Genomic DNA, 10,166 nt, shown 5'->3' on the forward strand with positions numbered 1-10,166 from the left:
TTGCTTTCTTTACAACGAGGCGCTATTTCAGTTACTTCATTACCACTTTCAGACCCTTTTTTTCAATATCATACTTCCTGTTCAGTGCCCTGTATTTTTGTTCGCTTTTAAGCTCTCCCTTCTCTTTTCGGTCTAACACAGAAATGTCCTTCGAATATATATCTAACCCCACTTGTATTCTTCTTTTCCACCATGGAAATTTTCTTCGTCACTCCCATTATATTTCTTTTTCTTCACCTTGAGCGAAACACCCGAGTTTCTAGAAGTGAATTATCCAAACCCCCAAAATTCCTCTCAACACATGGCTATGATGCAGTTTTTGTAATTGTGCAGTTAGTATATATTGGCAGGTGCTTACCTCCTTAATCTACAAAAATGTGAAACCGTATGGCATATTACTAGTCAATGTACGCCGCTAGCCCAGAAAGCATATAAGAGACGTCACAATATAGCAATGATTGTCCATTGGACATTTTGCAACAAGTATGGACTTCGCAGGGCGAAAAAAGTGGTACAAACATAAACCTGAGGGCATCATCGAAAATGATAATGCAAAGATCCTATGGGATTTTATGATTCAGTGCGACTATGAGATAGAGAATAGGGAACCAGACACAGTGTTAATTGAGAAAGAAAGCAAACGATGCTGGATCATAGATATAGCATGCCCAGCTGACAACAAGGTATGCGATAAGGAAGAAAGAAAAGTCGATAGATATAACCGGTTAGCTTGGGAAGTTAAGCAGTTGTGGTCGATGAAAAAGGTGGTAGCAGTACCAATATTTGTCGGAGTCCTAGGAACAGTGAGTAAAAATCTTGAGAAGTACATGGAACAAATAGGGCTGCAAGAAGAGAGAAGTGATGAAAATGAACACAAAAACAAGAGAAATGTTGACAGTACACGGAGCCTTCCACACTAAGAGTGAGACCGAAAGGAGGGTGGGATGAAAGAAAGCTTTAGGCGAGAATACATCAGAAGAAACAATTATGGAGAGTAGACTCAACGGAATAAACAAGATCAGGGCAATAAATATATGAGTTGGCTCTTCAATGCAATAAAACGCAGATGCTTTTAGGCGAACAAAGAACGAGCTTGAGTAAATTATAGAGAAATCAGGAAAGTGATAGCAATGAACAAGAAACTACACCCTAAAAGCGATATCGATATACTGTATCTGCCTAGATACAAAGAAGGAAGAGGTCTCATTGGATGCGAGCTCTGTATTGTCAATGAAGAAAACAGTCTGGGGTAGTACGCGAAACAGCAGATTGAACCTTTGTTACTGTTAGAAATATCAACACGATACCTAGTGAAATGTGACACACCCAAAATGATGGAGGACAAAGATTAAACAACCGGAAAATCTAAACGATGACTGGACAATACCTCGTAGAAATGGAAGTGATTGACAAGATCAACATCTGGAGATGGCTAAAAAAATTATCTGAAAGAATGTACTGAGGTATTGATATGCAGCGCCACAAAACAAGTCCTGAGAACTAAATACACCAAATTCCAAATAGATAAAAGTAGTAGATCGTCCGTTGGTAGGACGTGTGGCAGCATAAATAAAGCAATCTCTCATATTGTAGGTGAGAAAAGAATACAAAAGGCAGCATGATAGTGTAGTTAAGTCTGCACGGTGGCGGGGTTTATGTGAGAAGTACAGTTTTTGAAAGGACACAGAAATGGTACGAGCATAAACCAGAAGGTATCATCGAGATACGATTAGTTTGCATTCGAACAATATGCCCTGCCCATCTGCACTGAATTATCAACAGCATGCTTTCGATACTGGAGCTATCATATTTCTATAAAATTTTAACATTTGTTATCTTTATTTTGTCATTATATGTCAAGAGATATTCTGCAGATTGAACAGCTCACAAAACTCCGAGTGTTACTCGGTTCCCAAAATAGTTCGCACAAACGTATTTGTTAAACCATATACATAGAGGTACATAGTTAACCTTTTGTTATTAAGATCCAATATTCCTCTGAAAATAAGTGTCTTCATCAAAAAATGTTCAGAATATAGAGAACATTGATCCTAAGTTTTTGTAGGGTAAATACATACTTCTATATACACGTGTGTGTCTGTCTATTTGTGTACAAATATATATATATATATATATATATATATATATATATTATATATATATATATACATATATATATATATATATATATATATGTGTGCATGTATGTATGTATGAATGTATGTATGAATGTATGTATATATGTATGTATGTATGTCGTTATTCAGTTTTATTTCAAGATTTATTGCCAATAGAGAAAGAGCCAGTTTCTAACCTAAATCCAAAGCTCCTTCATTGGAAGTTCAACATCAACAGGATATTTCTGCATGTATGTATACGTGCAGATTTGTATGTTTTCCTTTATGTATGCATTCTCATGCATATAGTTGCATGTCTTGATATGCTCATATATACTTAAATGATACACTCTTGGGAAGTTTTAAAGATACTTACAATTCCAGTGATGGATTGGATCTGTAGTCTTCAAATCAGTCTTCTCCTTTTTGGCTTTGGGGAAGCTTAATAGTGTGTTACATATTCCAGTGCCCCAGTAATTACGGGTATAAACCTGAACTTGTAATCTGGATAAAGTAACTGTAGTTCCCTCAATAGTTCAGCGTAGGTAGTTTCTGCCTCGCTGGTCTTTAGCTTTATGTTAACATCCGCTGGACAGGTGATTTCCACAACTATACACTGTTTTCCTCTCTGTCCCAAATTACTATGTGTGTGTGCATGTATGCATGCATTATGTATGTATGTATGTACGTGTGTATCTCTCTTCTTCTCTCTTTACTCTCTCTCTCTCTTGCCCTCTTCTATTTCTAGCCTTCTTTCTCTTTTTTTCTCTTCATCCCCACACTTTTTTCTCTCTGTCGCTCTCTTTCTCCCTCTCTCTTACCATCTTTCTCCTCTGCTTGCGGCTGACACGTGACCCGTGGCCAGCCTTTCTTTCTCTTCCTTTCTTTACACCGGTCGCGTAGCTGACAAGTCCTAAATTCTCTGTGTCCCACTGGTGCATGTTTAGCGTTACCCAAAATGTGTGTTCTTTTGGCCCTAGGACTGTCTTTGCCCTTCGTCCATCGTCTTAAATTACATTTATTCAATTTCGCATGTCCACTTCTGCATCGTTTGTTATCCATGTATTGTTTACTCTCGGCTTTATATTCTCCTCAGGAACCGCCAGCACGGGAAGCATGGTGTAAAACTGAGTAATACCATCTGGCTGATAACTGATGAAGAATTAGGAACCTTCTTTGTCTGTCTTCCGTCATTTTGTGCACTCCATATACATTATACGTTTTTTACTTGTCGTTTGTGTATTCATTATACATTTTTCGTTTACGTATGTATGTATGTATGTATGTATGTATGTATGTATGTATGTATGTAGTATGTATGTATGTATGTGAAGAAATTCATATACAAACATCTGTGTGTTTGTTCAACCAATAATTTAACGATGACTGCATTGTATAATCAATAGCAAGTTCGAAGTAGAACGTTTCTTTATTATTTCTGATTATAGTTTTACAAATTATCATATCTCAGTCAGTTAATGCAGATGAAACGAAATGATTATTGGGCTATCTTACAATAAGTGTACCATTTGAGTAAATTGTCACATTTACAATTATTAAATGTAAAATAGGTACTAAAGAACGTGAATAAATTTTCAGTGTTATACAAGCTGGTACATATAAAATATGCTGATTGACGTATTTTCCTCGTATGTACACCTACGAAAAAGATCTCGATCCAGCTACTGGATTTTCTGCGATATTGTTGATGATACAGAGCATTGTAAATTCATAACTTCGGTAATTGATACTTGGATATTCAAATTCAACTTACTAAATTTTCTCTCTGATGGTGTTGTGCTTTCGCATCGGGAAGCTTACTTGATTGCTTGAAATAATGTTACCTATCTTAAAGTGACATATCTTTTTGAGCACTTATCGAGCTCGAGAATTCGCGATGAATAATGATCGTTATTTAATAGGAAATTCTAGTTGCCAATTCCCCTCAAATTCTTCATGTAGTACAAATAGCATGTGATTTTTAATATAAGCATACATTATTAATAGCAATATCAAATCACTTTAACGACTAGTGTGGCATGCCAGTTGTTTGTTACAACCGGGTGAAGACAAAATTCTTATCAATTAATAGTAAGGAAAGAGTTAAGTAATTGATATAAACATATAGTATATATGATATTTATGAAGTTTTACTCATTGCAGAAATATTTTCCAGTAACATGTCTCTTGCCTGAGCGTAATTATGTAAACTTCTAAATAAATGTGTGTGTATGTGTTTGCGTTTGTGTGTGTGTGTGTTAGTGTGTGTGTGTGTGTTGTGTGTGTGTGTGTGTGTGTGTGTGTGTGTGTGTTTGCCGGTTTGTATGTGTGAGCATGTGCTGTACGTATATGTATATTTATGTGACTGGAATTACCAATCATACGCACAGACAAAAATCGAATTTCTTCAAAATAAACTTTAAAGCAATTTAACAGCAACAGGCAACTCAACTGAATTACACTTTCTGTGTAATTTACTGAATGTTTTGAAATAGATAATCTAATATATTCTTAATATGATTATTATTTCGTTTAGGACTAAAATTCGGTCAAAATGGATAAATGGATAAGTATTAGGTGACGATAAATAGGTCAGGGAAAATACAGCAAAATATAGCTTCTATATGTCGTTAAATAATGCTTGTGAGACAGTGGATGAGATTGTTGATGCAGTGTCTACTAGAAATTGTTTCTTGGACAATGTAAAAAGAAAGATAGCAGGCTTCAAAAACAAGACGAATATTTGCACTCACATGCTGAAGTTTTAAGATTTTGTTGAAATATTCTAGATCTCAAAAATAAATATCGCGTTTTACCAGAGAGTAAACATTACTTGGCTCCAGTTTATAGTTTCTTGATTGTGTGAGCATACATTCTTAGCCTTTAAATAATATAAAGATAACAACAAAAGCAAAGCCTGACACGTCTTAACATGGAGAATGATGTGAGTATGTTTTACGAGCAAATAATGCCGAATTTTGACAAACAATTCAGGGACAGATTCTCACTAACAGTATCAGTTCTACACTTTTTTCTGTCTTATTACTCTTTAAATTTGTCATACACAACAATTATAATGTAGTAAATTTTATTTTGCTGCAATAAATATCAGTAACTCACTGTCATGAATGCCAAGTAATTTATTTATTTATTTTTGTTTTTAAAGGTTATTACTTTGCTTACGATTGCATTAGCAAGGAATACTATAGAAATTTGGAGAAAATAGTGTGAAGTAGAAACGAGGTGCCACATTATGTTCGATTAGGTCTGATACAGAATAAAATAGTTTGATAGACTCTATATGATGGCCAACGAATTTTAAAACCTACACTTCAGTAACCTTTAAATATGAACATTACAAAATATCAGGTGATTGTAAATACGAGGCTCAAACACACGAAAAAATTGTAGATTTATCCTAACATTACGGTTTATAGGTGACAAACATGAAAAGAAAGACAAGTATGTAAGTACCTAGTAAAAGCGAAAGTTAAACTCCACAACATTCTACAGCTTAACCATTTGCCGAATTTCTTCTCAATATATAGAAATGCCACCACAAAGCTACAAATTCAAAGTAATTTTAAACGATGTCGTTCATAGTATAGTTTTGCAATGGAACTCTCACTCCTATTGAGACATAGGAACGAATCAATAAGTGAGCATTTAAGCGGTGATCCAAATGTCTAGAAAAATAAGCTAATTCTCCTTCAAATCAAATTCTGCTATACTAAAACGAAACAAATCACATTGAATAATGTAGTCTTAAATATACAATTACTGAAAATAAGAACCAGTCTAACCCTAAGAGTATATTTTTTATAGCTTTAAACTAATAAAAGCAGTATAATCTAAAAGTGGTTTTAATTAATATTACAGTCACACTGATATTTTACAACTAAACTATAAATTTCATATTTTACAAAGTTAATCGGATAAGATCTAAACTTATATCAGAAATATTCGACGGTATTTGAATATTATTTAAATGGTATTTATTTATTTACCTTTACACGGTTTTAATCCTGTAGATTTCATGATTTGTTGTAGTAGCATGACCTCCTGAACTCAGTATTCCTTGTCAACGGTATGTCACGATGATTACTGAACCCAGCCTTAAGAGAAATCTTTTCTTAGTGCAACTCTAGAGCAGTTACATTATTTACATTATTTACATTAGACGGATATTTGTTCTCATCTTGTTTCTTGTTAACACAACGTTTCGGCTGATATACCCTCCAGCCTTCATCAGGTGTCTTGGAGAAATTTCGAAGCTGGGTTCTCATTCCTAAGGTACTTTTCGATGTTATTATCATTATTGTTGTTGTTGTTGTTCAGATCACTGCTTGGAATCGAACTCGGAATCTTGGGACTAGTAGCCTGCGCTCCTAACCACTATGCCATATGACCGTGTGAATTTTATGGAGTGAATTTTAGGGCTTATAAATCTAATATAAATCTCTCGGCCGTGAGAGTATCCATTACAACCGTTGGAAAATGCATCAACTAAATAACGAAATCAAGGAGAGGCTATCCTATCTTCATTACTTAGGAAAATAACCAGAGATGATGATAGAAAGAGAATCCAACAAGATCTGGAAAAGTCGTACATGAAAGAATTTGAAATAGTCAAGACACGCCAGATTAAGAAGTTTATGAAACTCAAAGGTCAGAGAATGAAGACTGAAATCCGTCACCCACCTGTGAAAGCAGCAATTAATGTAAGTAGCCGACACCTAGAAAGCTCTGAAGAAGCAGTACTGAACTTTGCCACAACCATGAAGCGTATTCCATACTTGGACAAAATAGCCCCTTTTGAAGAGACAGCCGTAAAGATACCAAAAGCTCAGGGAGATGAACTAAGGTGGAAAGTGAGACAGGTACTAGAAAAAGCGAAACTTCCCAAACCAAACATCACTAAAGAAGAAAATTTCGCTATCAAAAGACTACAGAGTGACAATTCCATCATAATACTTCCAGCAGACAAGGGAAATGCTACAGCGGTGATGAATAAGTCTGACTACTATGAAAAGTTGGCAAGTCTTATAAGTGATGATAGCCACAGCAAAGTAAAGAAGGACCCAACTCTGAAGACAGAGAGGAAGTTGTCACAGATCTTGATCAAGAACAAAAATCACTTTACACCAATGAAATACAGACAACTGACTCAAGACCACAGTAAACTACCACAGATGTACGGTCTCCCAAATATTCACAAGGATGCTATTCCATTAAGACCTATAGTGAGCTGTAGAGGTTCAGCATGTCATCCACTGAGCAACTTCCTTGTGGATATAATCAGTCAATTAGGGGTAAAGTCAACATCGTACGTGAAGAATTCCACCCATTTCACAGAATTGATCAAGGGTACCTCCATTGAATCCAACCAGATGGTGAGTCTCGATGTAATAAGTCTCTTCACCAAAGTCCCAACTTCTGAAGCACTATCGGTGATACAAGAAAAACTAGTGACAGACACCCATCTAACGGAACGCACTAGTATACCAATAAGAAAATTGATGGAAATGTTGACCTTCTGCGTAGAAACTACCTACTTCAGTATGGATACTGATATATATCGACAAGAAGAGGGTTTAGTTATGAGTTCGCCATTATCACCAGTAATATCCAATATATACATGGAATACTTTGAGAATTTGGCTTTAGGTTCAATACCACTAAAACCAACACTATGGCTACTATATGTTGATGACACCTTAATACTCTGTCCCCACCAGGAAGATGTCCAAGTGCTGTTAGATCATGTGAACTCAATAAAGCCAACCATACAGTTCACAATGGAAAAGGAATAAGACAGTCAGCTGATATGCCTGGACGTATTAATAACACGCACCAAGTATGGATTCAGGATATCCGTATTCCGCAAGCCGACCTTCACTTCAACTTCAATTCCCACCATCCATACAGTGTAAAGAGAGGGATTGCTCAGTGCCTAAAACATCATGCAAAGAATATTAGTAGCGATCGTGATACACACCACGAAGAAATGATCAAGCTCAATGTGGTGGTGGTGGTGGTGGTGGTGGTGGTGGTGGTGGTGGTGGCGGCGGTTCCGGCGATAGCGGCGGTAACGGCGGCGTTAGCCGTGGGTTGACTGTGATAATCTTATCTGAGCTATTAATGATGGCGGTAGTTTTATCGTCGTCTTATGGTAGTGCTATCGTCAAAGTGGCATTGGTGCAATGTTACTTCTAGTGATCAGCTCCATCAAACTTATTCACACCCATGTCGTTAAGTATGTCTCCTCATACCTTGGTGACAAACCTAAATTTATGTAACTTGCTTGCCAATCAGCATCTCAAAACATTCTTTTGCTAAAACTAAAATCATGTAACATTTGTAAAAGGACTCTTTAAAGAATGTGTCATTTTGATCTATAAAATGGAAATCATTCCGTCAATCCTTCTTTCAGGCAAATATAACAGAATATTTCTTCCGAATATTCATATTTGATCGACATTTTTAGTTTTGATGCTTATTTTAAGTCTTATCTAATGTAATCACGTGATGTCATTTTTAGCAGAATTTGAATTCAGAAATCTGCTTTGCTTATCCAGAACACGCCATTATTTGAAATGCAATTAATCTGTCACACAACTACCGTGCTATGTTGCTCATACAATATGTAAGAATCCAAATATTCTTGTACATTTCAAATAAAGTCGACAGAGTAATAGAATAATGTTGATTAGAATATCAAATAAGAAGCACTCTTTTCTCCGGAAACATTGTTAACTGTTAAATCTATATATCTGATGAATATAAGAAATACCAATCATAATACAACTGTCACATACATTACAATTGTAAGAAATTTAAAACCTTCATATTATTTCTGCTAAAACTAATTCAGTTAGTACCAATAACACCACACTTACCACCATAATTATAGCATTGATATCCTTACTATCACCATAACCATTATCATTATGAATAAGACTTATATTACTATCACTAATGAACATACTTTTGTAACTACAGCAACTATGGCCTCAAACTGTATAGTCTGCTGCGAATAATTATATGTTTTCTTCGAAGTTAACCATTTACTTCGTATTCTATGAAGCCGAATCAACTACTTAAAGCCGTCCACCTGCTCATGATAGTAGCTATAAATTCTATATAGATAACTTTATTTAGTATGTTTAGAAAGAAAATATATCATCATAAATTCTTGAATATCATATCAGCCAAGACCCAAGCTACTAGTGGTTCAGTTAAATTTTACATCCTAAATTTGAATAAATAACAAGCCATTATTTAAAGAGGAAGAGTGTGTAAAATAAAAATTAACTACCTTGTCGTGTTGGCTATTGCCGTAGTATAATTCTGACTGAGCAGAGCTAGTCAGAGCTATCTTTAGTTATCAAACAGCACGTAACTGCCAATAACGTGTTGTGAGTTAGTAACTAGTTTAAAGCATTAGTGTGCTATGCCTTGTGCTTTCTTTACCCCATTATATACAGCTAGTGTTTTTGAGAAGTGCGTCAATGTCTCACTACTTTTAAAATTTAGCATTCCGTCAAGGAAATCTGTTGTAATATCTTCAAAGACATGAAATGTTCACACTTTACAACCCGGTATCTGAAACACTTTTAAATTCTATCCGATAAAATGAATTTTGTGATCATCTTCAAACAATATGCATTTCTCCCAAATTCACTGGCGATATGGAGAATTAGACAGAGCCAGATCAGAATTGTTTACACACTCGGTTTCCATTTTTCGTAACGATTATCATTACTATGAATTCTTTTAATTTCAGCTCGTGTGTATAAGATATGTGAACATTTTTCTTAGAGCTGAAGCCAGTAAGGCAATAAGGACCCTTTAATCAACACTGTCATTAATATTACAACATAGGTCCTACACATATGTGTGCTAGATAGGCTGTTGTATATTAATTCCCTTAGAGAATGTGCTGTGCTGATTACTTGGTGACATTTTCAGCTGCAATCTGCAGCTTATAGTTAAAATCTTACGGGTCATAATAAACGATTAAGTTGATACAGGAAATTTCTTGTTTGA

This window comes from Octopus sinensis, linkage group LG3 (assembly GCF_006345805.1).
Source record: "Octopus sinensis linkage group LG3, ASM634580v1, whole genome shotgun sequence".
Lineage (NCBI taxonomy): Eukaryota > Metazoa > Mollusca > Cephalopoda > Octopoda > Octopodidae > Octopus > Octopus sinensis.